Raw genomic sequence first — 24,438 nt, 5'->3', positions numbered from 1 at the left:
CCTCCGAGGCATTGAACTTGAACGACGGGGAGTGCTGCCTATGGTTGCAAAAGCTGCAGCAACACCGCAATCAACTGGGCCGGCAATGCACGTGTAGCAACAGAACGCGTTAACCACGAAGTAGTGTATCTCTGCGTCTAACATTGGGTACGCTGCTTACCCAGATTCCAGGACCAGCGGTCTCCCCCCGTCCCCCTGCCTCGGTAGCGCAGTAGGCAGCGCGTAAGTCTCATAATTTTAAGGTCGTGAGTTCGATTCTCACCCGGGGCATTTAATTTTCTGTGAGTCACGGTGGTGCTGTCGCTAGTGCTCGAACTTATTTCTTGTTTGTTATCCACAACGTTTCAACGCTTCAGCGAGAAAATGTTTACTTCCTGTTATTGATACTTACAGCTTTCCTTTTCCTCTTCTCCCAGTAGAGCAAGAAGCCAAATGCATTGCTCTGAGACTTTTGAGGTGCGCGCCTTGCCAGTCAGTATGCGCAAAGACGCTCGCAAAGAGAGAAGGGTGCCGACGCGGGACTCGGCACGAAATGTGCGAGAGACCATCCGATCCGTCCAACGAACGCCGAACTCCGGTGTGGTCTAGTGGCTAGGATACCTGGCTTTCACCCAGGAGGCCCGGGTTCGATTCCCGGTACCGGAACGGAATTTTTTCCACACGAATCGTCTCAAGTTTCAGCTGTGCGTGCTGCCGTTTCCCGTCCTGTTCGCAATTCAGCTACTGTTTCATGACCGCCAGCAGAACATGGACGAGCGGAGCAGGCACACAGTGACCCTAGAAGTGGCGTGTGGCTTCATGCCACGTGTTTCCAGCGTAGGGCTGAGCAACCGTCCGCGTCGAGGCCCGTTAGCTCAGTTGGTTAGAGCGTCGTGCTAATAACGCGAAGGTCGTGGGTTCCATCCCCCCACGGGCCAGTACGCTTTTACTACTACGAAAAGGCAGCGCCGATTTCAGCTGGCGAGTGTGATGGCCAAAAGATCATCGCCCTGCGTGGACGTTGACAGAGGATCCGAACCCGACTTGTCGGCAAGCGCTACAGCATTCGCTCGGCAATGGCCACAATATGTTGAATACGCTGGTTCTGATACGGCAAAGAGAAAACGAAAGAAAATGTCCGATTGCCGACGTGTAACAACTTTGGCCCCTGTCAGTGCTTGGGCGGGTGACCGCATGGGAACGCAGGGTACTGTTGGCAATTTTGCTTCCTATTTGTCTTTCTCCTTTCTTTTCGCAGCTGCAGCCCGATTCAGTCAGGGAGACGCCACCGTGTAATGAAGCGGCGTGCTGTGTGTCCACCGCCTCGCCTCTCCTTGCCTCTCTCAGTCGTTTCTCGTGCTTGTCGTGTTGATATAGGCCGACTGGAGAGCGTCAGCTCTCGCGTCAGCTGAGCAAAGTCGAGACAAGTCGAGACTCAAGGGGAATCGACGCACACGCTATAGGGTGGCCTGCAGCGAGTAAGATGGGGAAAGAAACATTAATTTAAGGACGCGTGGCAAAAGTACTTATACGCAAAAGTAAAAGCCTGCTGCGGTGGCCGGGAATCGACCCCGGATCAACTGCTTGGAAGGCAACTATGCTGACCATTACACCACCACCGCACTGTTGCCTTCTGCGCCTCGCGAGCCGCGCTGTGTCTGCTTCCCGCCTGTCAGCGGCGCCTGAAGGTGGTCGTAGCTGTAGGCGCGTTACGGGGTAGGCGAGCTCATCCAGGCAGCGTCTCTACGCACATTTCGCGTCCTTTGGCAAGAGTCGTCGCGTGCGTGCGCCGCAAGAGTACTTAGACGATCATTTTTAAGCAGTGCAGTGCAGGATTCAGCGTCTGTAGCATTCTCTCGAGAGGATGCGACGGCGCTGGACGGCAGTCCCACTTTCCCCTCAGACGTCTGCAGCGGAAAGCACCAGGAAGCTGTGAACTAGCTGAGCATCGGTGGTTCAGTGGTAGAATGCTCGCCTGCCACGCGGGCGGCCCGGGTTCGATTCCCGGCCGATGCATCATTTTGCTTTTCCCGCGGTGCCGTGTGACTTGCGCGCTTGAGATGCACGATCCACAAGAATGTATAGCGGGATTCCCTTGAGAAGAAACGAGAACGCAGCACGCGCGGTTCCCCACTCGGACGCTCGCGTCATGTTCTACGGACTGGCGTCGGCCTGGCCTCACAAGTTGCTGTGTCCAGGTGCCTCCGAGGCATTGAACTTGAACGACGGGGAGTGCTGCCTATGGTTGCAAAAGCTGCAGCAACACCGCAATCAACTGGGCCGGCAATGCACGTGTAGCAACAGAACGCGTTAACCACGAAGTAGTGTATCTCTGCGTCTAACATTGGGTACGCTGCTTACCCAGATTCCAGGACCAGCGGTCTCCCCCCGTCCCCCTGCCTCGGTAGCGCAGTAGGCAGCGCGTAAGTCTCATAATTTTAAGGTCGTGAGTTCGATTCTCACCCGGGGCATTTAATTTTCTGTGAGTCACGGTGGTGCTGTCGCTAGTGCTCGAACTTATTTCTTGTTTGTTATCCACAACGTTTCAACGCTTCAGCGAGAAAATGTTTACTTCCTGTTATTGATACTTACAGCTTTCCTTTTCCTCTTCTCCCAGTAGAGCAAGAAGCCAAATGCATTGCTCTGAGACTTTTGAGGTGCGCGCCTTGCCAGTCAGTATGCGCAAAGACGCTCGCAAAGAGAGAAGGGTGCCGACGCGGGACTCGGCACGAAATGTGCGAGAGACCATCCGATCCGTCCAACGAACGCCGAACTCCGGTGTGGTCTAGTGGCTAGGATACCTGGCTTTCACCCAGGAGGCCCGGGTTCGATTCCCGGTACCGGAACGGAATTTTTTCCACACGAATCGTCTCAAGTTTCAGCTGTGCGTGCTGCCGTTTCCCGTCCTGTTCGCAATTCAGCTACTGTTTCATGACCGCCAGCAGAACATGGACGAGCGGAGCAGGCACACAGTGACCCTAGAAGTGGCGTGTGGCTTCATGCCACGTGTTTCCAGCGTAGGGCTGAGCAACCGTCCGCGTCGAGGCCCGTTAGCTCAGTTGGTTAGAGCGTCGTGCTAATAACGCGAAGGTCGTGGGTTCGATCCCCCCACGGGCCAGTACGCTTTTACTACTACGAAAAGGCAGCGCCGATTTCAGCTGGCGAGTGTGATGGCCAAAAGATCATCGCCCTGCGTGGACGTTGACAGAGGATCCGAACCCGACTTGTCGGCAAGCGCTACAGCATTCGCTCGGCAATGGCCACAATATGTTGAATACGCTGGTTCTGATACGGCAAAGAGAAAACGAAAGAAAATGTCCGATTGCCGACGTGTAACAACTTTGGCCCCTGTCAGTGCTTGGGCGGGTGACCGCATGGGAACGCAGGGTACTGTTGGCAATTTTGCTTCCTATTTGTCTTTCTCCTTTCTTTTCGCAGCTGCAGCCCGATTCAGTCAGGGAGACGCCACCGTGTAATGAAGCGGCGTGCTGTGTGTCCACCGCCTCGCCTCTCCTTGCCTCTCTCAGTCGTTTCTCGTGCTTGTCGTGTTGATATAGGCCGACTGGAGAGCGTCAGCTCTCGCGTCAGCTGAGCAAAGTCGAGACAAGTCGAGACTCAAGGGGAATCGACGCACACGCTATAGGGTGGCCTGCAGCGAGTAAGATGGGGAAAGAAACATTAATTTAAGGACGCGTGGCAAAAGTACTTATACGCAAAAGTAAAAGCCTGCTGCGGTGGCCGGGAATCGAACCCGGATCAACTGCTTGGAAGGCAACTATGCTGACCATTACACCACCACCGCACAGTTGCCTTCCGCGCCTCGCGAGCCGCGCTGTGTCTGCTTCCCGCCTGTCAGCGGCGCCTGAAGGTGGTCGTAGCTGTAGGCGCGTTACGGGGTAGGCGAGCTCATCCAGGCAGCGTCTCTACGCACATTTCGCGTCCTTTGGCAAGAGTCGTCGCGTGCGTGCGCCGCAAGAGTACTTAGACGATCATTTTTAAGCAGTGCAGTGCAGGATTCAGCGTCTGTAGCATTCTCTCGAGAGGATGCGACGGCGCTGGACGGCAGTCCCACTTTCCCCTCAGACGTCTGCAGCGGAAAGCACCAGGAAGCTGTGAACTAGCTGAGCATCGGTGGTTCAGTGGTAGAATGCTCGCCTGCCACGCGGGCGGCCCGGGTTCGATTCCCGGCCGATGCATCATTTTGCTTTTCCCGCGGTGCCGTGTGACTTGCGCGCTTGAGATGCACGATCCACAAGAATGTATAGCGGGATTCCCTTGAGAAGAAACGAGAACGCAGCACGCGCGGTTCCCCACTCGGACGCTCGCGTCATGTTCTACGGACTGGCGTCGGCCTGGCCTCACAAGTTGCTGTGTCCAGGTGCCTCCGAGGCATTGAACTTGAACGACGGGGAGTGCTGCCTATGGTTGCAAAAGCTGCAGCAACACCGCAATCAACTGGGCCGGCAATGCACGTGTAGCAACAGAACGCGTTAACCACGAAGTAGTGTATCTCTGCGTCTAACATTGGGTACGCTGCTTACCCAGATTCCAGGACCAGCGGTCTCCCCCCGTCCCCCTGCCTCGGTAGCGCAGTAGGCAGCGCGTAAGTCTCATAATTTTAAGGTCGTGAGTTCGATTCTCACCCGGGGCATTTAATTTTCTGTGAGTCACGGTGGTGCTGTCGCTAGTGCTCGAACTTATTTCTTGTTTGTTATCCACAACGTTTCAACGCTTCAGCGAGAAAATGTTTACTTCCTGTTATTGATACTTACAGCTTTCCTTTTCCTCTTCTCCCAGTAGAGCAAGAAGCCAAATGCATTGCTCTGAGACTTTTGAGGTGCGCGCCTTGCCAGTCAGTATGCGCAAAGACGCTCGCAAAGAGAGAAGGGTGCCGACGCGGGACTCGGCACGAAATGTGCGAGAGACCATCCGATCCGTCCAACGAACGCCGAACTCCGGTGTGGTCTAGTGGCTAGGATACCTGGCTTTCACCCAGGAGGCCCGGGTTCGATTCCCGGTACCGGAACGGAATTTTTTCCACACGAATCGTCTCAAGTTTCAGCTGTGCGTGCTGCCGTTTCCCGTCCTGTTCGCAATTCAGCTACTGTTTCATGACCGCCAGCAGAACATGGACGAGCGGAGCAGGCACACAGTGACCCTAGAAGTGGCGTGTGGCTTCATGCCACGTGTTTCCAGCGTAGGGCTGAGCAACCGTCCGCGTCGAGGCCCGTTAGCTCAGTTGGTTAGAGCGTCGTGCTAATAACGCGAAGGTCGTGGGTTCGATCCCCCCACGGGCCAGTACGCTTTTACTACTACGAAAAGGCAGCGCCGATTTCAGCTGGCGAGTGTGATGGCCAAAAGATCATCGCCCTGCGTGGACGTTGACAGAGGATCCGAACCCGACTTGTCGGCAAGCGCTACAGCATTCGCTCGGCAATGGCCACAATATGTTGAATACGCTGGTTCTGATACGGCAAAGAGAAAACGAAAGAAAATGTCCGATTGCCGACGTGTAACAACTTTGGCCCCTGTCAGTGCTTGGGCGGGTGACCGCATGGGAACGCAGGGTACTGTTGGCAATTTTGCTTCCTATTTGTCTTTCTCCTTTCTTTTCGCAGCTGCAGCCCGATTCAGTCAGGGAGACGCCACCGTGTAATGAAGCGGCGTGCTGTGTGTCCACCGCCTCGCCTCTCCTTGCCTCTCTCAGTCGTTTCTCGTGCTTGTCGTGTTGATATAGGCCGACTGGAGAGCGTCAGCTCTCGCGTCAGCTGAGCAAAGTCGAGACAAGTCGAGACTCAAGGGGAATCGACGCACACGCTATAGGGTGGCCTGCAGCGAGTAAGATGGGGAAAGAAACATTAATTTAAGGACGCGTGGCAAAAGTACTTATACGCAAAAGTAAAAGCCTGCTGCGGTGGCCGGGAATCGAACCCGGATCAACTGCTTGGAAGGCAACTATGCTGACCATTACACCACCACCGCACAGTTGCCTTCCGCGCCTCGCGAGCCGCGCTGTGTCTGCTTCCCGCCTGTCAGCGGCGCCTGAAGGTGGTCGTAGCTGTAGGCGCGTTACGGGGTAGGCGAGCTCATCCAGGCAGCGTCTCTACGCACATTTCGCGTCCTTTGGCAAGAGTCGTCGCGTGCGTGCGCCGCAAGAGTACTTAGACGATCATTTTTAAGCAGTGCAGTGCAGGATTCAGCGTCTGTAGCATTCTCTCGAGAGGATGCGACGGCGCTGGACGGCAGTCCCACTTTCCCCTCAGACGTCTGCAGCGGAAAGCACCAGGAAGCTGTGAACTAGCTGAGCATCGGTGGTTCAGTGGTAGAATGCTCGCCTGCCACGCGGGCGGCCCGGGTTCGATTCCCGGCCGATGCATCATTTTGCTTTTCCCGCGGTGCCGTGTGACTTGCGCGCTTGAGATGCACGATCCACAAGAATGTATAGCGGGATTCCCTTGAGAAGAAACGAGAACGCAGCACGCGCGGTTCCCCACTCGGACGCTCGCGTCATGTTCTACGGACTGGCGTCGGCCTGGCCTCACAAGTTGCTGTGTCCAGGTGCCTCCGAGGCATTGAACTTGAACGACGGGGAGTGCTGCCTATGGTTGCAAAAGCTGCAGCAACACCGCAATCAACTGGGCCGGCAATGCACGTGTAGCAACAGAACGCGTTAACCACGAAGTAGTGTATCTCTGCGTCTAACATTGGGTACGCTGCTTACCCAGATTCCAGGACCAGCGGTCTCCCCCCGTCCCCCTGCCTCGGTAGCGCAGTAGGCAGCGCGTAAGTCTCATAATTTTAAGGTCGTGAGTTCGATTCTCACCCGGGGCATTTAATTTTCTGTGAGTCACGGTGGTGCTGTCGCTAGTGCTCGAACTTATTTCTTGTTTGTTATCCACAACGTTTCAACGCTTCAGCGAGAAAATGTTTACTTCCTGTTATTGATACTTACAGCTTTCCTTTTCCTCTTCTCCCAGTAGAGCAAGAAGCCAAATGCATTGCTCTGAGACTTTTGAGGTGCGCGCCTTGCCAGTCAGTATGCGCAAAGACGCTCGCAAAGAGAGAAGGGTGCCGACGCGGGACTCGGCACGAAATGTGCGAGAGACCATCCGATCCGTCCAACGAACGCCGAACTCCGGTGTGGTCTAGTGGCTAGGATACCTGGCTTTCACCCAGGAGGCCCGGGTTCGATTCCCGGTACCGGAACGGAATTTTTTCCACACGAATCGTCTCAAGTTTCAGCTGTGCGTGCTGCCGTTTCCCGTCCTGTTCGCAATTCAGCTACTGTTTCATGACCGCCAGCAGAACATGGACGAGCGGAGCAGGCACACAGTGACCCTAGAAGTGGCGTGTGGCTTCATGCCACGTGTTTCCAGCGTAGGGCTGAGCAACCGTCCGCGTCGAGGCCCGTTAGCTCAGTTGGTTAGAGCGTCGTGCTAATAACGCGAAGGTCGTGGGTTCGATCCCCCCACGGGCCAGTACGCTTTTACTACTACGAAAAGGCAGCGCCGATTTCAGCTGGCGAGTGTGATGGCCAAAAGATCATCGCCCTGCGTGGACGTTGACAGAGGATCCGAACCCGACTTGTCGGCAAGCGCTACAGCATTCGCTCGGCAATGGCCACAATATGTTGAATACGCTGGTTCTGATACGGCAAAGAGAAAACGAAAGAAAATGTCCGATTGCCGACGTGTAACAACTTTGGCCCCTGTCAGTGCTTGGGCGGGTGACCGCATGGGAACGCAGGGTACTGTTGGCAATTTTGCTTCCTATTTGTCTTTCTCCTTTCTTTTCGCAGCTGCAGCCCGATTCAGTCAGGGAGACGCCACCGTGTAATGAAGCGGCGTGCTGTGTGTCCACCGCCTCGCCTCTCCTTGCCTCTCTCAGTCGTTTCTCGTGCTTGTCGTGTTGATATAGGCCGACTGGAGAGCGTCAGCTCTCGCGTCAGCTGAGCAAAGTCGAGACAAGTCGAGACTCAAGGGGAATCGACGCACACGCTATAGGGTGGCCTGCAGCGAGTAAGATGGGGAAAGAAACATTAATTTAAGGACGCGTGGCAAAAGTACTTATACGCAAAAGTAAAAGCCTGCTGCGGTGGCCGGGAATCGAACCCGGATCAACTGCTTGGAAGGCAACTATGCTGACCATTACACCACCACCGCACAGTTGCCTTCCGCGCCTCGCGAGCCGCGCTGTGTCTGCTTCCCGCCTGTCAGCGGCGCCTGAAGGTGGTCGTAGCTGTAGGCGCGTTACGGGGTAGGCGAGCTCATCCAGGCAGCGTCTCTACGCACATTTCGCGTCCTTTGGCAAGAGTCGTCGCGTGCGTGCGCCGCAAGAGTACTTAGACGATCATTTTTAAGCAGTGCAGTGCAGGATTCAGCGTCTGTAGCATTCTCTCGAGAGGATGCGACGGCGCTGGACGGCAGTCCCACTTTCCCCTCAGACGTCTGCAGCGGAAAGCACCAGGAAGCTGTGAACTAGCTGAGCATCGGTGGTTCAGTGGTAGAATGCTCGCCTGCCACGCGGGCGGCCCGGGTTCGATTCCCGGCCGATGCATCATTTTGCTTTTCCCGCGGTGCCGTGTGACTTGCGCGCTTGAGATGCACGATCCACAAGAATGTATAGCGGGATTCCCTTGAGAAGAAACGAGAACGCAGCACGCGCGGTTCCCCACTCGGACGCTCGCGTCATGTTCTACGGACTGGCGTCGGCCTGGCCTCACAAGTTGCTGTGTCCAGGTGCCTCCGAGGCATTGAACTTGAACGACGGGGAGTGCTGCCTATGGTTGCAAAAGCTGCAGCAACACCGCAATCAACTGGGCCGGCAATGCACGTGTAGCAACAGAACGCGTTAACCACGAAGTAGTGTATCTCTGCGTCTAACATTGGGTACGCTGCTTACCCAGATTCCAGGACCAGCGGTCTCCCCCCGTCCCCCTGCCTCGGTAGCGCAGTAGGCAGCGCGTAAGTCTCATAATTTTAAGGTCGTGAGTTCGATTCTCACCCGGGGCATTTAATTTTCTGTGAGTCACGGTGGTGCTGTCGCTAGTGCTCGAACTTATTTCTTGTTTGTTATCCACAACGTTTCAACGCTTCAGCGAGAAAATGTTTACTTCCTGTTATTGATACTTACAGCTTTCCTTTTCCTCTTCTCCCAGTAGAGCAAGAAGCCAAATGCATTGCTCTGAGACTTTTGAGGTGCGCGCCTTGCCAGTCAGTATGCGCAAAGACGCTCGCAAAGAGAGAAGGGTGCCGACGCGGGACTCGGCACGAAATGTGCGAGAGACCATCCGATCCGTCCAACGAACGCCGAACTCCGGTGTGGTCTAGTGGCTAGGATACCTGGCTTTCACCCAGGAGGCCCGGGTTCGATTCCCGGTACCGGAACGGAATTTTTTCCACACGAATCGTCTCAAGTTTCAGCTGTGCGTGCTGCCGTTTCCCGTCCTGTTCGCAATTCAGCTACTGTTTCATGACCGCCAGCAGAACATGGACGAGCGGAGCAGGCACACAGTGACCCTAGAAGTGGCGTGTGGCTTCATGCCACGTGTTTCCAGCGTAGGGCTGAGCAACCGTCCGCGTCGAGGCCCGTTAGCTCAGTTGGTTAGAGCGTCGTGCTAATAACGCGAAAGTCGTGGGTTCGATCCCCCCACGGGCCAGTACGCTTTTACTACTACGAAAAGGCAGCGCCGATTTCAGCTGGCGAGTGTGATGGCCAAAAGATCATCGCCCTGCGTGGACGTTGACAGAGGATCCGAACCCGACTTGTCGGCAAGCGCTACAGCATTCGCTCGGCAATGGCCACAATATGTTGAATACGCTGGTTCTGATACGGCAAAGAGAAAACGAAAGAAAATGTCCGATTGCCGACGTGTAACAACTTTGGCCCCTGTCAGTGCTTGGGCGGGTGACCGCATGGGAACGCAGGGTACTGTTGGCAATTTTGCTTCCTATTTGTCTTTCTCCTTTCTTTTCGCAGCTGCAGCCCGATTCAGTCAGGGAGACGCCACCGTGTAATGAAGCGGCGTGCTGTGTGTCCACCGCCTCGCCTCTCCTTGCCTCTCTCAGTCGTTTCTCGTGCTTGTCGTGTTGATATAGGCCGACTGGAGAGCGTCAGCTCTCGCGTCAGCTGAGCAAAGTCGAGACAAGTCGAGACTCAAGGGGAATCGACGCACACGCTATAGGGTGGCCTGCAGCGAGTAAGATGGGGAAAGAAACATTAATTTAAGGACGCGTGGCAAAAGTACTTATACGCAAAAGTAAAAGCCTGCTGCGGTGGCCGGGAATCGAACCCGGATCAACTGCTTGGAAGGCAACTATGCTGACCATTACACCACCACCGCACAGTTGCCTTCCGCGCCTCGCGAGCCGCGCTGTGTCTGCTTCCCGCCTGTCAGCGGCGCCTGAAGGTGGTCGTAGCTGTAGGCGCGTTACGGGGTAGGCGAGCTCATCCAGGCAGCGTCTCTACGCACATTTCGCGTCCTTTGGCAAGAGTCGTCGCGTGCGTGCGCCGCAAGAGTACTTAGACGATCATTTTTAAGCAGTGCAGTGCAGGATTCAGCGTCTGTAGCATTCTCTCGAGAGGATGCGACGGCGCTGGACGGCAGTCCCACTTTCCCCTCAGACGTCTGCAGCGGAAAGCACCAGGAAGCTGTGAACTAGCTGAGCATCGGTGGTTCAGTGGTAGAATGCTCGCCTGCCACGCGGGCGGCCCGGGTTCGATTCCCGGCCGATGCATCATTTTGCTTTTCCCGCGGTGCCGTGTGACTTGCGCGCTTGAGATGCACGATCCACAAGAATGTATAGCGGGATTCCCTTGAGAAGAAACGAGAACGCAGCACGCGCGGTTCCCCACTCGGACGCTCGCGTCATGTTCTACGGACTGGCGTCGGCCTGGCCTCACAAGTTGCTGTGTCCAGGTGCCTCCGAGGCATTGAACTTGAACGACGGGGAGTGCTGCCTATGGTTGCAAAAGCTGCAGCAACACCGCAATCAACTGGGCCGGCAATGCACGTGTAGCAACAGAACGCGTTAACCACGAAGTAGTGTATCTCTGCGTCTAACATTGGGTACGCTGCTTACCCAGATTCCAGGACCAGCGGTCTACCCCCGTCCCCCTGCCTCGGTAGCGCAGTAGGCAGCGCGTAAGTCTCATAATTTTAAGGTCGTGAGTTCGATTCTCACCCGGGGCATTTAATTTTCTGTGAGTCACGGTGGTGCTGTCGCTAGTGCTCGAACTTATTTCTTGTTTGTTATCCACAACGTTTCAACGCTTCAGCGAGAAAATGTTTACTTCCTGTTATTGATACTTACAGCTTTCCTTTTCCTCTTCTCCCAGTAGAGCAAGAAGCCAAATGCATTGCTCTGAGACTTTTGAGGTGCGCGCCTTGCCAGTCAGTATGCGCAAAGACGCTCGCAAAGAGAGAAGGGTGCCGACGCGGGACTCGGCACGAAATGTGCGAGAGACCATCCGATCCGTCCAACGAACGCCGAACTCCGGTGTGGTCTAGTGGCTAGGATACCTGGCTTTCACCCAGGAGGCCCGGGTTCGATTCCCGGTACCGGAACGGAATTTTTTCCACACGAATCGTCTCAAGTTTCAGCTGTGCGTGCTGCCGTTTCCCGTCCTGTTCGCAATTCAGCTACTGTTTCATGACCGCCAGCAGAACATGGACGAGCGGAGCAGGCACACAGTGACCCTAGAAGTGGCGTGTGGCTTCATGCCACGTGTTTCCAGCGTAGGGCTGAGCAACTGTCCGCGTCGAGGCCCGTTAGCTCAGTTGGTTAGAGCGTCGTGCTAATAACGCGAAGGTCGTGGGTTCGATCCCCCCACGGGCCAGTACGCTTTTACTACTACGAAAAGGCAGCGCCGATTTCAGCTGGCGAGTGTGATGGCCAAAAGATCATCGCCCTGCGTGGACGTTGACAGAGGATCCGAACCCGACTTGTCGGCAAGCGCTACAGCATTCGCTCGGCAATGGCCACAATATGTTGAATACGCTGGTTCTGATACGGCAAAGAGAAAACGAAAGAAAATGTCCGATTGCCGACGTGTAACAACTTTGGCCCCTGTCAGTGCTTGGGCGGGTGACCGCATGGGAACGCAGGGTACTGTTGGCAATTTTGCTTCCTATTTGTCTTTCTCCTTTCTTTTCGCAGCTGCAGCCCGATTCAGTCAGGGAGACGCCACCGTGTAATGAAGCGGCGTGCTGTGTGTCCACCGCCTCGCCTCTCCTTGCCTCTCTCAGTCGTTTCTCGTGCTTGTCGTGTTGATATAGGCCGACTGGAGAGCGTCAGCTCTCGCGTCAGCTGAGCAAAGTCGAGACAAGTCGAGACTCAAGGGGAATCGACGCACACGCTATAGGGTGGCCTGCAGCGAGTAAGATGGGGAAAAAAACATTAATTTAAGGACGCGTGGCAAAAGTACTTATACGCAAAAGTAAAAGCCTGCTGCGGTGGCCGGGAATCGAACCCGGATCAACTGCTTGGAAGGCAACTATGCTGACCATTACACCACCACCGCACAGTTGCCTTCCGCGCCTCGCGAGCCGCGCTGTGTCTGCTTCCCGCCTGTCAGCGGCGCCTGAAGGTGGTCGTAGCTGTAGGCGCGTTACGGGGTAGGCGAGCTCATCCAGGCAGCGTCTCTACGCACATTTCGCGTCCTTTGGCAAGAGTCGTCGCGTGCGTGCGCCGCAAGAGTACTTAGACGATCATTTTTAAGCAGTGCAGTGCAGGATTCAGCGTCTGTAGCATTCTCTCGAGAGGATGCGACGGCGCTGGACGGCAGTCCCACTTTCCCCTCAGACGTCTGCAGCGGAAAGCACCAGGAAGCTGTGAACTAGCTGAGCATCGGTGGTTCAGTGGTAGAATGCTCGCCTGCCACGCGGGCGGCCCGGGTTCGATTCCCGGCCGATGCATCATTTTGCTTTTCCCGCGGTGCCGTGTGACTTGCGCGCTTGAGATGCACGATCCACAAGAATGTATAGCGGGATTCCCTTGAGAAGAAACGAGAACGCAGCACGCGCGGTTCCCCACTCGGACGCTCGCGTCATGTTCTACGGACTGGCGTCGGCCTGGCCTCACAAGTTGCTGTGTCCAGGTGCCTCCGAGGCATTGAACTTGAACGACGGGGAGTGCTGCCTATGGTTGCAAAAGCTGCAGCAACACCGCAATCAACTGGGCCGGCAATGCACGTGTAGCAACAGAACGCGTTAACCACGAAGTAGTGTATCTCTGCGTCTAACATTGGGTACGCTGCTTACCCAGATTCCAGGACCAGCGGTCTACCCCCGTCCCCCTGCCTCGGTAGCGCAGTAGGCAGCGCGTAAGTCTCATAATTTTAAGGTCGTGAGTTCGATTCTCACCCGGGGCATTTAATTTTCTGTGAGTCACGGTGGTGCTGTCGCTAGTGCTCGAACTTATTTCTTGTTTGTTATCCACAACGTTTCAACGCTTCAGCGAGAAAATGTTTACTTCCTGTTATTGATACTTACAGCTTTCCTTTTCCTCTTCTCCCAGTAGAGCAAGAAGCCAAATGCATTGCTCTGAGACTTTTGAGGTGCGCGCCTTGCCAGTCAGTATGCGCAAAGACGCTCGCAAAGAGAGAAGGGTGCCGACGCGGGACTCGGCACGAAATGTGCGAGAGACCATCCGATCCGTCCAACGAACGCCGAACTCCGGTGTGGTCTAGTGGCTAGGATACCTGGCTTTCACCCAGGAGGCCCGGGTTCGATTCCCGGTACCGGAACGGAATTTTTTCCACACGAATCGTCTCAAGTTTCAGCTGTGCGTGCTGCCGTTTCCCGTCCTGTTCGCAATTCAGCTACTGTTTCATGACCGCCAGCAGAACATGGACGAGCGGAGCAGGCACACAGTGACCCTAGAAGTGGCGTGTGGCTTCATGCCACGTGTTTCCAGCGTAGGGCTGAGCAACTGTCCGCGTCGAGGCCCGTTAGCTCAGTTGGTTAGAGCGTCGTGCTAATAACGCGAAGGTCGTGGGTTCGATCCCCCCACGGGCCAGTACGCTTTTACTACTACGAAAAGGCAGCGCCGATTTCAGCTGGCGAGTGTGATGGCCAAAAGATCATCGCCCTGCGTGGACGTTGACAGAGGATCCGAACCCGACTTGTCGGCAAGCGCTACAGCATTCGCTCGGCAATGGCCACAATATGTTGAATACGCTGGTTCTGATACGGCAAAGAGAAAACGAAAGAAAATGTCCGATTGCCGACGTGTAACAACTTTGGCCCCTGTCAGTGCTTGGGCGGGTGACCGCATGGGAACGCAGGGTACTGTTGGCAATTTTGCTTCCTATTTGTCTTTCTCCTTTCTTTTCGCAGCTGCAGCCCGATTCAGTCAGGGAGACGCCACCGTGTAATGAAGCGGCGTGCTGTGTGTCCACCGCCTCGCCTCTCCTTGCCTCTCTCAGTCGTTTCTCGTGCTTGTCGTGTTGATATAGGCCGACTGGAGAGCGTCAGCTCTCGCGTCAGCTGAGCAAAGTCGAGACAAGTCGAGACTCAAGGGGAATCGACGCACACGCTATAGGGTGGCCTGCAGCGAGTAAGATGGGGAAAAAAACATTAATTTAAGGACGCGTGGCAAAAGTACTTATACGCAAAAGTAAAAGCCTGCTGCGGTGGCCGGGAATCGAACCCGGATCAACTGCTTGGAAGGCAACTATGCTGACCATTACACCACCACCGCACAGTTGCCTTCCGCGCCTCGCGAGCCGCGCTGTGTCTGCTTCCCGCCTGTCAGCGGCGCCTGAAGGTGGTCGTAGCTGTAGGCGCGTTACGGGGTAGGCGAGCTCATCCAGGCAGCGTCTCTACGCACATTTCGCGTCCTTTGGCAAGAGTCGTCGCGTGCGTGCGCCGCAAGAGTACTTAGACGATCATTTTTAAGCAGTGCAGTGCAGGATTCAGCGTCTGTAGCATTCTCTCGAGAGGATGCGACGGCGCTGGACGGCAGTCCCACTTTCCCCTCAGACGTCTGCAGCGGAAAGCACCAGGAAGCTGTGAACTAGCTGAGCATCGGTGGTTCAGTGGTAGAATGCTCGCCTGCCACGCGGGCGGCCCGGGTTCGATTCCCGGCCGATGCATCATTTTGCTTTTCCCGCGGTGCCGTGTGACTTGCGCGCTTGAGATGCACGATCCACAAGAATGTATAGCGGGATTCCCTTGAGAAGAAACGAGAACGCAGCACGCGCGGTTCCCCACTCGGACGCTCGCGTCATGTTCTACGGACTGGCGTCGGCCTGGCCTCACAAGTTGCTGTGTCCAGGTGCCTCCGAGGCATTGAACTTGAACGACGGGGAGTGCTGCCTATGGTTGCAAAAGCTGCAGCAACACCGCAATCAACTGGGCCGGCAATGCACGTGTAGCAACAGAACGCGTTAACCACGAAGTAGTGTATCTCTGCGTCTAACATTGGGTACGCTGCTTACCCAGATTCCAGGACCAGCGGTCTCCCCCCGTCCCCCTGCCTCGGTAGCGCAGTAGGCAGCGCGTAAGTCTCATAATTTTAAGGTCGTGAGTTCGATTCTCACCCGGGGCATTTAATTTTCTGTGAGTCACGGTGGTGCTGTCGCTAGTGCTCGAACTTATTTCTTGTTTGTTATCCACAACGTTTCAACGCTTCAGCGAGAAAATGTTTACTTCCTGTTATTGATACTTACAGCTTTCCTTTTCCTCTTCTCCCAGTAGAGCAAGAAGCCAAATGCATTGCTCTGAGACTTTTGAGGTGCGCGCCTTGCCAGTCAGTATGCGCAAAGACGCTCGCAAAGAGAGAAGGGTGCCGACGCGGGACTCGGCACGAAATGTGCGAGAGACCATCCGATCCGTCCAACGAACGCCGAACTCCGGTGTGGTCTAGTGGCTAGGATACCTGGCTTTCACCCAGGAGGCCCGGGTTCGATTCCCGGTACCGGAACGGAATTTTTTCCACACGAATCGTCTCAAGTTTCAGCTGTGCGTGCTGCCGTTTCCCGTCCTGTTCGCAATTCAGCTACTGTTTCATGACCGCCAGCAGAACATGGACGAGCGGAGCAGGCACACAGTGACCCTAGAAGTGGCGTGTGGCTTCATGCCACGTGTTTCCAGCGTAGGGCTGAGCAACCGTCCGCGTCGAGGCCCGTTAGCTCAGTTGGTTAGAGCGTCGTGCTAATAACGCGAAGGTCGTGGGTTCGATCCCCCCACGGGCCAGTACGCTTTTACTACTACGAAAAGGCAGCGCCGATTTCAGCTGGCGAGTGTGATGGCCAAAAGATCATCGCCCTGCGTGGACGTTGACAGAGGATCCGAACCCGACTTGTCGGCAAGCGCTACAGCATTCGCTCGGCAATGGCCACAATATGTTGAATACGCTGGTTCTGATACGGCAAAGAGAAAACGAAAGAAAATGTCCGATTGCCGACGTGTAACAACTTTGGCCCCTGTCAGTGCTTGGGCGGGTGACCGCATGGGAACGCAGGGTACTGTTGGCAATTTTGCTTCCTATTTGTCTTTCTCCTTTCTTTTCGCAGCTGCAGCCCGATTCAGTCAGGGAGACGCCACCGTGTAATGAAGCGGCGTGCTGTGTGTCCACCGCCTCGCCTCTCCTTGCCTCTCTCAGTCGTTTCTCGTGCTTGTCGTGTTGATATAGGCCGACTGGAGAGCGTCAGCTCTCGCGTCAGCTGAGCAAAGTCGAGACAAGTCGAGACTCAAGGGGAATCGACGCACACGCTATAGGGTGGCCTGCAGCGAGTAAGATGGGGAAAGAAACATTAATTTAAGGACGCGTGGCAAAAGTACTTATACGCAAAAGTAAAAGCCTGCTGCGGTGGCCGGGAATCGAACCCGGATCAACTGCTTGGAAGGCAACTATGCTGACCATTACACCACCACCGCACAGTTGCCTTCCGCGCCTCGCGAGCCGCGCTGTGTCTGCTTCCCGCCTGTCAGCGGCGCCTGAAGGTGGTCGTAGCTGTAGGCGCGTTACGGGGTAGGCGAGCTCATCCAGGCAGCGTCTCTACGCACATTTCGCGTCCTTTGGCAAGAGTCGTCGCGTGCGTGCGCCGCAAGAGTACTTAGACGATCATTTTTAAGCAGTGCAGTGCAGGATTCAGCGTCTGTAGCATTCTCTCGAGAGGATGCGACGGCGCTGGACGGCAGTCCCACTTTCCCCTCAGACGTCTGCAGCGGAAAGCACCAGGAAGCTGTGAACTAGCTGAGCATCGGTGGTTCAGTGGTAGAATGCTCGCCTGCCACGCGGGCGGCCCGGGTTCGATTCCCGGCCGATGCATCATTTTGCTTTTCCCGCGGTGCCGTGTGACTTGCGCGCTTGAGATGCACGATCCACAAGAATGTATAGCGGGATTCCCTTGAGAAGAAACGAGAACGCAGCACGCGCGGTTCCCCACTCGGACGCTCGCGTCATGTTCTACGGACTGGCGTCGGCCTGGCCTCACAAGTTGCTGTGTCCAGGTGCCTCCGAGGCATTGAACTTGAACGACGGGGAGTGCTGCCTATGGTTGCAAAAGCTGCAGCAACACCGCAATCAACTGGGCCGGCAATGCACGTGTAGCAACAGAACGCGTTAACCACGAAGTAGTGTATCTCTGCGTCTAACATTGGGTACGCTGCTTACCCAGATTCCAGGACCAGCGGTCTCCCCCCGTCCCCCTGCCTCGGTAGCGCAGTAGGCAGCGCGTAAGTCTCATAATTTTAAGGTCGTGAGTTCGATTCTCACCCGGGGCATTTAATTTTCTGTGAGTCACGGTGGTGCTGTCGCTAGTGCTCGAACTTATTTCTTGTTTGTTATCCACAACGTTTCAACGCTTCAGCGAGAAAATGTTTACTTCCTGTTATTGATACTTACAGCTTTCCTTTTCCTCTTCTCCCAGTAGAGCAAGAAGCCAAATGCATTGCTCTGAGACTTTTGAGGTGCGCGCCTTGCCAGTCAGTATGCGCAAAGACGCTCGCAAAGAGAGAAGGGTGCCGACGCGGGACTCGGCACGAAATGTGCGAGAGACCATCCGATCCGTCCAACGAACGCTGAACTCTGGTGTGGTCTAGTGGCTAGGATACCTGGCTTTCACCCAGGAGGCCCGGGTTCGATTCCCGGTACCGGAACGGAATTTTTTCCACACGAATCGTCTCAAGTTTCAGCTGTGCGTGCTGCCGTTTCCCGTCCTGTTCGCAATTCAGCTACTGTTTCATGACCGCCAGCAGAACATGGACGAGCGGAGCAGGCACACAGTGACCCTAGAAGTGGCGTGTGGCTTCATGCCACGTGTTTCCAGCGTAGGGCTGAGCAACCGTCCGCGTCGAGGCCCGTTAGCTCAGTTGGTTAGAGCGTCGTGCTAATAACGCGAAGGTCGTGGGTTCGATCCCCCCACGGGCCAGTACGCTTTTACTACTACGAAAAGGCAGCGCCGATTTCAGCTGGCGAGTGTGATGGCCAAAAGATCATCGCCCTGCGTGGACGTTGACAGAGGATCCGAACCCGACTTGTCGGCAAGCGCTACAGCATTCGCTCGGCAATGGCCACAATATGTTGAATACGCTGGTTCTGATACGGCAAAGAGAAAACGAAAGAAAATGTCCGATTGCCGACGTGTAACAACTTTGGCCCCTGTCAGTGCTTGGGCGGGTGACCGCATGGGAACGCAGGGTACTGTTGGCAATTTTGCTTCCTATTTGTCTTTCTCCTTTCTTTTCGCAGCTGCAGCCCGATTCAGTCAGGGAGACGCCACCGTGTAATGAAGCGGCGTGCTGTGTGTCCACCGCCTCGCCTCTCCTTGCCTCTCTCAGTCGTTTCTCGTGCTTGTCGTGTTGATATAGGCCGACTGGAGAGCGTCAGCTCTCGCGTCAGCTGAGCAAAGTCGAGACAAGTCGAGACTCAAGGGGAATCGACGCACACGCTATAGGGTGGCCTGCAGCGAGTAAGATGGGGAAAGAAACATTAATTTAAGGACGCGTGGCAAAAGTACTTATACGCAAAAGTAAAAGCCTGCTGCGGTGGCCGGGAATCGAACCCGGATCAACTGCTTGGAAGGCAACTATGCTGACCATTACACCACCACCGCACAGTTGCCTTCCGCGCCTCGCGAGCCGCGCTGTGTCTGCTTCCCGCCTGTCAGCGGCGCCTGAAGGTGGTCGTAGCTGTAGGCGCGTTACGGGGTAGGCGAGCTCATCCAGGCAGCGTCTCTACGCACATTTCGCGTCCTTTGGCAAGAGTCGTCGCGTGCGTGCGCCGCAAGAGTACTTAGACGATCATTTTTAAGCAGTGCAGTGCAGGATTCAGCGTCTGTAGCATTCTCTCGAGAGGATGCGACGGCGCTGGACGGCAGTCCCACTTTCCCCTCAGACGTCTGCAGCGGAAAGCACCAGGAAGCTGTGAACTAGCTGAGCATCGGTGGTTCAGTGGTAGAATGCTCGCCTGCCACGCGGGCGGCCCGGGTTCGATTCCCGGCCGATGCATCATTTTGCTTTTCCCGCGGTGCCGTGTGACTTGCGCGCTTGAGATGCACGATCCACAAGAATGTATAGCGGGATTCCCTTGAGAAGAAACGAGAACGCAGCACGCGCGGTTCCCCACTCGGACGCTCGCGTCATGTTCTACGGACTGGCGTCGGCCTGGCCTCACAAGTTGCTGTGTCCAGGTGCCTCCGAGGCATTGAACTTGAACGACGGGGAGTGCTGCCTATGGTTGCAAAAGCTGCAGCAACACCGCAATCAACTGGGCCGGCAATGCACGTGTAGCAACAGAACGCGTTAACCACGAAGTAGTGTATCTCTGCGTCTAACATTGGGTACGCTGCTTACCCAGATTCCAGGACCAGCGGTCTCCCCCCGTCCCCCTGCCTCGGTAGCGCAGTAGGCAGCGCGTAAGTCTCATAATTTTAAGGTCGTGAGTTCGATTCTCACCCGGGGCATTTAATTTTCTGTGAGTCACGGTGGTGCTGTCGCTAGTGCTCGAACTTATTTCTTGTTTGTTATCCACAACGTTTCAACGCTTCAGCGAGAAAATGTTTACTTCCTGTTATTGATACTTACAGCTTTCCTTTTCCTCTTCTCCCAGTAGAGCAAGAAGCCAAATGCATTGCTCTGAGACTTTTGAGGTGCGCGCCTTGCCAGTCAGTATGCGCAAAGACGCTCGCAAAGAGAGAAGGGTGCCGACGCGGGACTCGGCACGAAATGTGCGAGAGACCATCCGATCCGTCCAACGAACGCCGAACTCCGGTGTGGTCTAGTGGCTAGGATACCTGGCTTTCACCCAGGAGGCCCGGGTTCGATTCCCGGTACCGGAACGGAATTTTTTCCACACGAATCGTCTCAAGTTTCAGCTGTGCGTGCTGCCGTTTCCCGTCCTGTTCGCAATTCAGCTACTGTTTCATGACCGCCAGCAGAACATGGACGAGCGGAGCAGGCACACAGTGACCCTAGAAGTGGCGTGTGGCTTCATGCCACGTGTTTCCAGCGTAGGGCTGAGCAACCGTCCGCGTCGAGGCCCGTTAGCTCAGTTGGTTAGAGCGTCGTGCTAATAACGCGAAGGTCGTGGGTTCGATCCCCCCACGGGCCAGTACGCTTTTACTACTACGAAAAGGCAGCGCCGATTTCAGCTGGCGAGTGTGATGGCCAAAAGATCATCGCCCTGCGTGGACGTTGACAGAGGATCCGAACCCGACTTGTCGGCAAGCGCTACAGCATTCGCTCGGCAATGGCCACAATATGTTGAATACGCTGGTTCTGATACGGCAAAGAGAAAACGAAAGAAAATGTCCGATTGCCGACGTGTAACAACTTTGGCCCCTGTCAGTGCTTGGGCGGGTGACCGCATGGGAACGCAGGGTACTGTTGGCAATTTTGCTTCCTATTTGTCTTTCTCCTTTCTTTTCGCAGCTGCAGCCCGATTCAGTCAGGGAGACGCCACCGTGTAATGAAGCGGCGTGCTGTGTGTCCACCGCCTCGCCTCTCCTTGCCTCTCTCAGTCGTTTCTCGTGCTTGTCGTGTTGATATAGGCCGACTGGAGAGCGTCAGCTCTCGCGTCAGCTGAGCAAAGTCGAGACAAGTCGAGACTCAAGGGGAATCGACGCACACGCTATAGGGTGGCCTGCAGCGAGTAAGATGGGGAAAGAAACATTAATTTAAGGACGCGTGGCAAAAGTACTTATACGCAAAAGTAAAAGCCTGCTGCGGTGGCCGGGAATCGAACCCGGATCAACTGCTTGGAAGGCAACTATGCTGACCATTACACCACCACCGCACAGTTGCCTTCCGCGCCTCGCGAGCCGCGCTGTGTCTGCTTCCCGCCTGTCAGCGGCGCCTGAAGGTGGTCGTAGCTGTAGGCGCGTTACGGGGTAGGCGAACTCATCCAGGCAGCGTCTCTACGCACATTTCGCGTCCTTTGGCAAGAGTCGTCGCGTGCGTGCGCCGCAAGAGTACTTAGACGATCATTTTTAAGCAGTGCAGTGCAGGATTCAGCGTCTGTAGCATTCTCTCGAGAGGATGCGACGGCGCTGGACGGCAGTCCCACTTTCCCCTCAGACGTCTGCAGCGGAAAGCACCAGGAAGCTGTGAACTAGCTGAGCATCGGTGGTTCAGTGGTAGAATGCTCGCCTGCCACGCGGGCGGCCCGGGTTCGATTCCCGGCCGATGCATCATTTTGCTTTTCCCGCGGTGCCGTGTGACTTGCGCGCTTGAGATGCACGATCCACAAGAATGTATAGCGGGATTCCCTTGAGAAGAAACGAGAACGCAGCACGCGCGGTTCCCCACTCGGACGCTCGCGTCATGTTCTACGGACTGGCGTCGGCCTGGCCTCACAAGTTGCTGTGTCCAGGTGCCTCCGAGGCATTGAACTTGAACGACGGGGAGTGCTGCCTATGGTTGCAAAAGCTGCAGCAACACCGCAATCAACTGGGCCGGCAATGCACGTGTAGCAACAGAACGCGTTAACCACGAAGTAGTGTATCTCTGCGTCTAACATTGGGTACGCTGCTTACCCAGATTCCAGGACCAGCGGTCTCCCCCCGTCCCCCTGCCTCGGTAGCGCAGTAGGCAGCGCGTAAGTCTCATAATTTTAAGGTCGTGAGTTCGATTCTCACCCGGGGCATTTAATTTTCTGTGAGTCACGGTGGTGCTGTCGCTAGTGCTCGAACTTATTTCTTGTTTGTTATCCACAACGTTTCAACGCTTCAGCGAGAAAATGTTTACTTCCTGTTATTGATACTTACAGCTTTCCTTTTCCTCTTCTCCCAGTAGAGCAAGAAGCCAAATGCATTGCTCTGAGACTTTTGAGGTGCGCGCCTTGCCAGTCAGTATGCGCAAAGACGCTCGCAAAGAGAGAAGGGTGCCGACGCGGGACTCGGCACGAAATGTGCGAGAGACCATCCGATCCGTCCAACGAACGCCGAACTCCGGTGTGGTCTAGTGGCTAGGATACCTGGCTTTCACCCAGGAGGCCCGGGTTCGATTCCCGGTACCGGAACGGAATTTTTTCCACACGAATCGTCTCAAGTTTCAGCTGTGCGTGCTGCCGTTTCCCGTCCTGTTCGCAATTCAGCTACTGTTTCATGACCGCCAGCAGAACATGGACGAGCGGAGCAGGCACACAGTGACCCTAGAAGTGGCGTGTGGCTTCATGCCACGTGTTTCCAGCGTAGGGCTGAGCAACCGTCCGCGTCGAGGCCCGTTAGCTCAGTTGGTTAGAGCGTCGTGCTAATAACGCGAAGGTCGTGGGTTCGATCCCCCCACGGGCCAGTACGCTTTTACTACTACGAAAAGGCAGCGCCGATTTCAGCTGGCGAGTGTGATGGCCAAAAGATCATCGCCCTGCGTGGACGTTGACAGAGGATCCGAACCCGACTTGTCGGCAAGCGCTACAGCATTCGCTCGGCAATGGCCACAATATGTTGAATACGCTGGTTCTGATACGGCAAAGAGAAAACGAAAGAAAATGTCCGATTGCCGACGTGTAACAACTTTGGCCCCTGTCAGTGCTTGGGCGGGTGACCGCATGGGAACGCAGGGTACTGTTGGCAATTTTGCTTCCTATTTGTCTTTCTCCTTTCTTTTCGCAGCTGCAGCCCGATTCAGTCAGGGAGACGCCACCGTGTAATGAAGCGGCGTGCTGTGTGTCCACCGCCTCGCCTCTCCTTGCCTCTCTCAGTCGTTTCTCGTGCTTGTCGTGTTGATATAGGCCGACTGGAGAGCGTCAGCTCTCGCGTCAGCTGAGCAAAGTCGAGACAAGTCGAGACTCAAGGGGAATCGACGCACACGCTATAGGGTGGCCTGCAGCGAGTAAGATGGGGAAAGAAACATTAATTTAAGGACGCGTGGCAAAAGTACTTATACGCAAAAGTAAAAGCCTGCTGCGGTGGCCGGGAATCGAACCCGGATCAACTGCTTGGAAGGCAACTATGCTGACCATTACACCACCACCGCACAGTTGCCTTCCGCGCCTCGCGAGCCGCGCTGTGTCTGCTTCCCGCCTGTCAGCGGCGCCTGAAGGTGGTCGTAGCTGTAGGCGCGTTACGGGGTAGGCGAGCTCATCCAGGCAGCGTCTCTACGCACATTTCGCGTCCTTTGGCAAGAGTCGTCGCGTGCGTGCGCCGCAAGAGTACTTAGACGATCATTTTTAAGCAGTGCAGTGCAGGATTCAGCGTCTGTAGCATTCTCTCGAGAGGATGCGACGGCGCTGGACGGCAGTCCCACTTTCCCCTCAGACGTCTGCAGCGGAAAGCACCAGGAAGCTGTGAACTAGCTGAGCATCGGTGGTTCAGTGGTAGAATGCTCGCCTGCCACGCGGGCGGCCCGGGTTCGATTCCCGGCCGATGCATCATTTTGCTTTTCCCGCGGTGCCGTGTGACTTGCGCGCTTGAGATGCACGATCCACAAGAATGTATAGCGGGATTCCCTTGAGAAGAAACGAGAACGCAGCACGCGCGGTTCCCCACTCGGACGCTCGCGTCATGTTCTACGGACTGGCGTCGGCCTGGCCTCACAAGTTGCTGTGTCCAGGTGCCTCCGAGGCATTGAACTTGAACGACGGGGAGTGCTGCCTATGGTTGCAAAAGCTGCAGCAACACCGCAATCAACTGGGCCGGCAATGCACGTGTAGCAACAGAACGCGTTAACCACGAAGTAGTGTATCTCTGCGTCTAACATTGGGTACGCTGCTTACCCAGATTCCAGGACCAGCGGTCTCCCCCCGTCCCCCTGCCTCGGTAGCGCAGTAGGCAGCGCGTAAGTCTCATAATTTTAAGGTCGTGAGTTCGATTCTCACCCGGGGCATTTAATTTTCTGTGAGTCACGGTGGTGCTGTCGCTAGTGCTCGAACTTATTTCTTGTTTGTTATCCACAACGTTTCAACGCTTCAGCGAGAAAATGTTTACTTCCTGTTATTGATACTTACAGCTTTCCTTTTCCTCTTCTCCCAGTAGAGCAAGAAGCCAAATGCATTGCTCTGAGACTTTTGAGGT

At 55.4% G+C, this 24,438-nt stretch overlaps 56 non-coding genes across 56 annotated transcripts; 45 read left to right on the top strand and 11 right to left on the bottom strand.

Moving 5' to 3' along the window:
• Positions 1–197: 197 nt before the first annotated feature.
• On the top strand, positions 198–270 carry Trnam-cau (transfer RNA methionine (anticodon CAU)). Its single transcript has one exon. It is a non-coding gene; the product is annotated as a tRNA-Met (tRNA).
• Positions 271–573: 303 nt separating this feature from the next.
• On the top strand, positions 574–645 carry Trnae-uuc (transfer RNA glutamic acid (anticodon UUC)). Its single transcript has one exon. It is a non-coding gene; the product is annotated as a tRNA-Glu (tRNA).
• Positions 646–843: 198 nt separating this feature from the next.
• Trnai-aau (transfer RNA isoleucine (anticodon AAU)) lies at positions 844–917 on the top strand. The gene has a single exon. It is a non-coding gene; the product is annotated as a tRNA-Ile (tRNA).
• A 612-nt stretch (positions 918–1,529) lies between these two features.
• On the bottom strand, positions 1,530–1,601 carry Trnag-ucc (transfer RNA glycine (anticodon UCC)). The gene has a single exon. It is a non-coding gene; the product is annotated as a tRNA-Gly (tRNA).
• A 323-nt stretch (positions 1,602–1,924) lies between these two features.
• On the top strand, positions 1,925–1,995 carry Trnag-gcc (transfer RNA glycine (anticodon GCC)). The gene has a single exon. It is a non-coding gene; the product is annotated as a tRNA-Gly (tRNA).
• A 382-nt stretch (positions 1,996–2,377) lies between these two features.
• Trnam-cau (transfer RNA methionine (anticodon CAU)) lies at positions 2,378–2,450 on the top strand. Its single transcript has one exon. It is a non-coding gene; the product is annotated as a tRNA-Met (tRNA).
• Positions 2,451–2,753: 303 nt separating this feature from the next.
• On the top strand, positions 2,754–2,825 carry Trnae-uuc (transfer RNA glutamic acid (anticodon UUC)). The gene has a single exon. It is a non-coding gene; the product is annotated as a tRNA-Glu (tRNA).
• A 198-nt stretch (positions 2,826–3,023) lies between these two features.
• Positions 3,024–3,097, top strand: Trnai-aau (transfer RNA isoleucine (anticodon AAU)). The gene has a single exon. It is a non-coding gene; the product is annotated as a tRNA-Ile (tRNA).
• A 612-nt stretch (positions 3,098–3,709) lies between these two features.
• On the bottom strand, positions 3,710–3,781 carry Trnag-ucc (transfer RNA glycine (anticodon UCC)). The gene has a single exon. It is a non-coding gene; the product is annotated as a tRNA-Gly (tRNA).
• Positions 3,782–4,104: 323 nt separating this feature from the next.
• Trnag-gcc (transfer RNA glycine (anticodon GCC)) lies at positions 4,105–4,175 on the top strand. The gene has a single exon. It is a non-coding gene; the product is annotated as a tRNA-Gly (tRNA).
• Positions 4,176–4,557: 382 nt separating this feature from the next.
• Trnam-cau (transfer RNA methionine (anticodon CAU)) lies at positions 4,558–4,630 on the top strand. The gene has a single exon. It is a non-coding gene; the product is annotated as a tRNA-Met (tRNA).
• A 303-nt stretch (positions 4,631–4,933) lies between these two features.
• Trnae-uuc (transfer RNA glutamic acid (anticodon UUC)) lies at positions 4,934–5,005 on the top strand. Its single transcript has one exon. It is a non-coding gene; the product is annotated as a tRNA-Glu (tRNA).
• A 198-nt stretch (positions 5,006–5,203) lies between these two features.
• On the top strand, positions 5,204–5,277 carry Trnai-aau (transfer RNA isoleucine (anticodon AAU)). The gene has a single exon. It is a non-coding gene; the product is annotated as a tRNA-Ile (tRNA).
• Positions 5,278–5,889: 612 nt separating this feature from the next.
• Positions 5,890–5,961, bottom strand: Trnag-ucc (transfer RNA glycine (anticodon UCC)). Its single transcript has one exon. It is a non-coding gene; the product is annotated as a tRNA-Gly (tRNA).
• A 323-nt stretch (positions 5,962–6,284) lies between these two features.
• Positions 6,285–6,355, top strand: Trnag-gcc (transfer RNA glycine (anticodon GCC)). The gene has a single exon. It is a non-coding gene; the product is annotated as a tRNA-Gly (tRNA).
• A 382-nt stretch (positions 6,356–6,737) lies between these two features.
• On the top strand, positions 6,738–6,810 carry Trnam-cau (transfer RNA methionine (anticodon CAU)). The gene has a single exon. It is a non-coding gene; the product is annotated as a tRNA-Met (tRNA).
• Positions 6,811–7,113: 303 nt separating this feature from the next.
• Positions 7,114–7,185, top strand: Trnae-uuc (transfer RNA glutamic acid (anticodon UUC)). The gene has a single exon. It is a non-coding gene; the product is annotated as a tRNA-Glu (tRNA).
• A 198-nt stretch (positions 7,186–7,383) lies between these two features.
• Positions 7,384–7,457, top strand: Trnai-aau (transfer RNA isoleucine (anticodon AAU)). The gene has a single exon. It is a non-coding gene; the product is annotated as a tRNA-Ile (tRNA).
• Positions 7,458–8,069: 612 nt separating this feature from the next.
• Positions 8,070–8,141, bottom strand: Trnag-ucc (transfer RNA glycine (anticodon UCC)). The gene has a single exon. It is a non-coding gene; the product is annotated as a tRNA-Gly (tRNA).
• Positions 8,142–8,464: 323 nt separating this feature from the next.
• On the top strand, positions 8,465–8,535 carry Trnag-gcc (transfer RNA glycine (anticodon GCC)). Its single transcript has one exon. It is a non-coding gene; the product is annotated as a tRNA-Gly (tRNA).
• A 382-nt stretch (positions 8,536–8,917) lies between these two features.
• Positions 8,918–8,990, top strand: Trnam-cau (transfer RNA methionine (anticodon CAU)). The gene has a single exon. It is a non-coding gene; the product is annotated as a tRNA-Met (tRNA).
• A 303-nt stretch (positions 8,991–9,293) lies between these two features.
• Positions 9,294–9,365, top strand: Trnae-uuc (transfer RNA glutamic acid (anticodon UUC)). Its single transcript has one exon. It is a non-coding gene; the product is annotated as a tRNA-Glu (tRNA).
• A 198-nt stretch (positions 9,366–9,563) lies between these two features.
• On the top strand, positions 9,564–9,637 carry Trnai-aau (transfer RNA isoleucine (anticodon AAU)). The gene has a single exon. It is a non-coding gene; the product is annotated as a tRNA-Ile (tRNA).
• Positions 9,638–10,249: 612 nt separating this feature from the next.
• Positions 10,250–10,321, bottom strand: Trnag-ucc (transfer RNA glycine (anticodon UCC)). Its single transcript has one exon. It is a non-coding gene; the product is annotated as a tRNA-Gly (tRNA).
• A 323-nt stretch (positions 10,322–10,644) lies between these two features.
• Positions 10,645–10,715, top strand: Trnag-gcc (transfer RNA glycine (anticodon GCC)). Its single transcript has one exon. It is a non-coding gene; the product is annotated as a tRNA-Gly (tRNA).
• Positions 10,716–11,097: 382 nt separating this feature from the next.
• On the top strand, positions 11,098–11,170 carry Trnam-cau (transfer RNA methionine (anticodon CAU)). Its single transcript has one exon. It is a non-coding gene; the product is annotated as a tRNA-Met (tRNA).
• Positions 11,171–11,473: 303 nt separating this feature from the next.
• On the top strand, positions 11,474–11,545 carry Trnae-uuc (transfer RNA glutamic acid (anticodon UUC)). The gene has a single exon. It is a non-coding gene; the product is annotated as a tRNA-Glu (tRNA).
• Positions 11,546–11,743: 198 nt separating this feature from the next.
• Positions 11,744–11,817, top strand: Trnai-aau (transfer RNA isoleucine (anticodon AAU)). Its single transcript has one exon. It is a non-coding gene; the product is annotated as a tRNA-Ile (tRNA).
• Positions 11,818–12,429: 612 nt separating this feature from the next.
• Positions 12,430–12,501, bottom strand: Trnag-ucc (transfer RNA glycine (anticodon UCC)). Its single transcript has one exon. It is a non-coding gene; the product is annotated as a tRNA-Gly (tRNA).
• A 323-nt stretch (positions 12,502–12,824) lies between these two features.
• Positions 12,825–12,895, top strand: Trnag-gcc (transfer RNA glycine (anticodon GCC)). The gene has a single exon. It is a non-coding gene; the product is annotated as a tRNA-Gly (tRNA).
• A 382-nt stretch (positions 12,896–13,277) lies between these two features.
• Trnam-cau (transfer RNA methionine (anticodon CAU)) lies at positions 13,278–13,350 on the top strand. The gene has a single exon. It is a non-coding gene; the product is annotated as a tRNA-Met (tRNA).
• A 303-nt stretch (positions 13,351–13,653) lies between these two features.
• Trnae-uuc (transfer RNA glutamic acid (anticodon UUC)) lies at positions 13,654–13,725 on the top strand. Its single transcript has one exon. It is a non-coding gene; the product is annotated as a tRNA-Glu (tRNA).
• Positions 13,726–13,923: 198 nt separating this feature from the next.
• On the top strand, positions 13,924–13,997 carry Trnai-aau (transfer RNA isoleucine (anticodon AAU)). Its single transcript has one exon. It is a non-coding gene; the product is annotated as a tRNA-Ile (tRNA).
• Positions 13,998–14,609: 612 nt separating this feature from the next.
• On the bottom strand, positions 14,610–14,681 carry Trnag-ucc (transfer RNA glycine (anticodon UCC)). The gene has a single exon. It is a non-coding gene; the product is annotated as a tRNA-Gly (tRNA).
• A 323-nt stretch (positions 14,682–15,004) lies between these two features.
• On the top strand, positions 15,005–15,075 carry Trnag-gcc (transfer RNA glycine (anticodon GCC)). Its single transcript has one exon. It is a non-coding gene; the product is annotated as a tRNA-Gly (tRNA).
• A 382-nt stretch (positions 15,076–15,457) lies between these two features.
• Trnam-cau (transfer RNA methionine (anticodon CAU)) lies at positions 15,458–15,530 on the top strand. Its single transcript has one exon. It is a non-coding gene; the product is annotated as a tRNA-Met (tRNA).
• A 303-nt stretch (positions 15,531–15,833) lies between these two features.
• Positions 15,834–15,905, top strand: Trnae-uuc (transfer RNA glutamic acid (anticodon UUC)). The gene has a single exon. It is a non-coding gene; the product is annotated as a tRNA-Glu (tRNA).
• A 198-nt stretch (positions 15,906–16,103) lies between these two features.
• Trnai-aau (transfer RNA isoleucine (anticodon AAU)) lies at positions 16,104–16,177 on the top strand. The gene has a single exon. It is a non-coding gene; the product is annotated as a tRNA-Ile (tRNA).
• A 612-nt stretch (positions 16,178–16,789) lies between these two features.
• On the bottom strand, positions 16,790–16,861 carry Trnag-ucc (transfer RNA glycine (anticodon UCC)). The gene has a single exon. It is a non-coding gene; the product is annotated as a tRNA-Gly (tRNA).
• Positions 16,862–17,184: 323 nt separating this feature from the next.
• Positions 17,185–17,255, top strand: Trnag-gcc (transfer RNA glycine (anticodon GCC)). The gene has a single exon. It is a non-coding gene; the product is annotated as a tRNA-Gly (tRNA).
• A 382-nt stretch (positions 17,256–17,637) lies between these two features.
• Positions 17,638–17,710, top strand: Trnam-cau (transfer RNA methionine (anticodon CAU)). The gene has a single exon. It is a non-coding gene; the product is annotated as a tRNA-Met (tRNA).
• A 303-nt stretch (positions 17,711–18,013) lies between these two features.
• Positions 18,014–18,085, top strand: Trnae-uuc (transfer RNA glutamic acid (anticodon UUC)). The gene has a single exon. It is a non-coding gene; the product is annotated as a tRNA-Glu (tRNA).
• Positions 18,086–18,283: 198 nt separating this feature from the next.
• Trnai-aau (transfer RNA isoleucine (anticodon AAU)) lies at positions 18,284–18,357 on the top strand. The gene has a single exon. It is a non-coding gene; the product is annotated as a tRNA-Ile (tRNA).
• A 612-nt stretch (positions 18,358–18,969) lies between these two features.
• Positions 18,970–19,041, bottom strand: Trnag-ucc (transfer RNA glycine (anticodon UCC)). The gene has a single exon. It is a non-coding gene; the product is annotated as a tRNA-Gly (tRNA).
• A 323-nt stretch (positions 19,042–19,364) lies between these two features.
• On the top strand, positions 19,365–19,435 carry Trnag-gcc (transfer RNA glycine (anticodon GCC)). The gene has a single exon. It is a non-coding gene; the product is annotated as a tRNA-Gly (tRNA).
• A 382-nt stretch (positions 19,436–19,817) lies between these two features.
• Trnam-cau (transfer RNA methionine (anticodon CAU)) lies at positions 19,818–19,890 on the top strand. The gene has a single exon. It is a non-coding gene; the product is annotated as a tRNA-Met (tRNA).
• Positions 19,891–20,193: 303 nt separating this feature from the next.
• On the top strand, positions 20,194–20,265 carry Trnae-uuc (transfer RNA glutamic acid (anticodon UUC)). Its single transcript has one exon. It is a non-coding gene; the product is annotated as a tRNA-Glu (tRNA).
• A 198-nt stretch (positions 20,266–20,463) lies between these two features.
• On the top strand, positions 20,464–20,537 carry Trnai-aau (transfer RNA isoleucine (anticodon AAU)). Its single transcript has one exon. It is a non-coding gene; the product is annotated as a tRNA-Ile (tRNA).
• A 612-nt stretch (positions 20,538–21,149) lies between these two features.
• On the bottom strand, positions 21,150–21,221 carry Trnag-ucc (transfer RNA glycine (anticodon UCC)). Its single transcript has one exon. It is a non-coding gene; the product is annotated as a tRNA-Gly (tRNA).
• Positions 21,222–21,544: 323 nt separating this feature from the next.
• Trnag-gcc (transfer RNA glycine (anticodon GCC)) lies at positions 21,545–21,615 on the top strand. The gene has a single exon. It is a non-coding gene; the product is annotated as a tRNA-Gly (tRNA).
• Positions 21,616–21,997: 382 nt separating this feature from the next.
• Trnam-cau (transfer RNA methionine (anticodon CAU)) lies at positions 21,998–22,070 on the top strand. The gene has a single exon. It is a non-coding gene; the product is annotated as a tRNA-Met (tRNA).
• A 303-nt stretch (positions 22,071–22,373) lies between these two features.
• On the top strand, positions 22,374–22,445 carry Trnae-uuc (transfer RNA glutamic acid (anticodon UUC)). The gene has a single exon. It is a non-coding gene; the product is annotated as a tRNA-Glu (tRNA).
• Positions 22,446–22,643: 198 nt separating this feature from the next.
• Trnai-aau (transfer RNA isoleucine (anticodon AAU)) lies at positions 22,644–22,717 on the top strand. Its single transcript has one exon. It is a non-coding gene; the product is annotated as a tRNA-Ile (tRNA).
• A 612-nt stretch (positions 22,718–23,329) lies between these two features.
• Trnag-ucc (transfer RNA glycine (anticodon UCC)) lies at positions 23,330–23,401 on the bottom strand. Its single transcript has one exon. It is a non-coding gene; the product is annotated as a tRNA-Gly (tRNA).
• Positions 23,402–23,724: 323 nt separating this feature from the next.
• Trnag-gcc (transfer RNA glycine (anticodon GCC)) lies at positions 23,725–23,795 on the top strand. Its single transcript has one exon. It is a non-coding gene; the product is annotated as a tRNA-Gly (tRNA).
• Positions 23,796–24,177: 382 nt separating this feature from the next.
• Trnam-cau (transfer RNA methionine (anticodon CAU)) lies at positions 24,178–24,250 on the top strand. Its single transcript has one exon. It is a non-coding gene; the product is annotated as a tRNA-Met (tRNA).
• Positions 24,251–24,438: the final 188 nt, after the last annotated feature.

Source organism: Schistocerca cancellata, unplaced genomic scaffold (assembly GCF_023864275.1).
Source record: "Schistocerca cancellata isolate TAMUIC-IGC-003103 unplaced genomic scaffold, iqSchCanc2.1 HiC_scaffold_322, whole genome shotgun sequence".
Lineage (NCBI taxonomy): Eukaryota > Metazoa > Arthropoda > Insecta > Orthoptera > Acrididae > Schistocerca > Schistocerca cancellata.
This window is presented reverse-complemented; position numbering and strand designations above follow the sequence as displayed.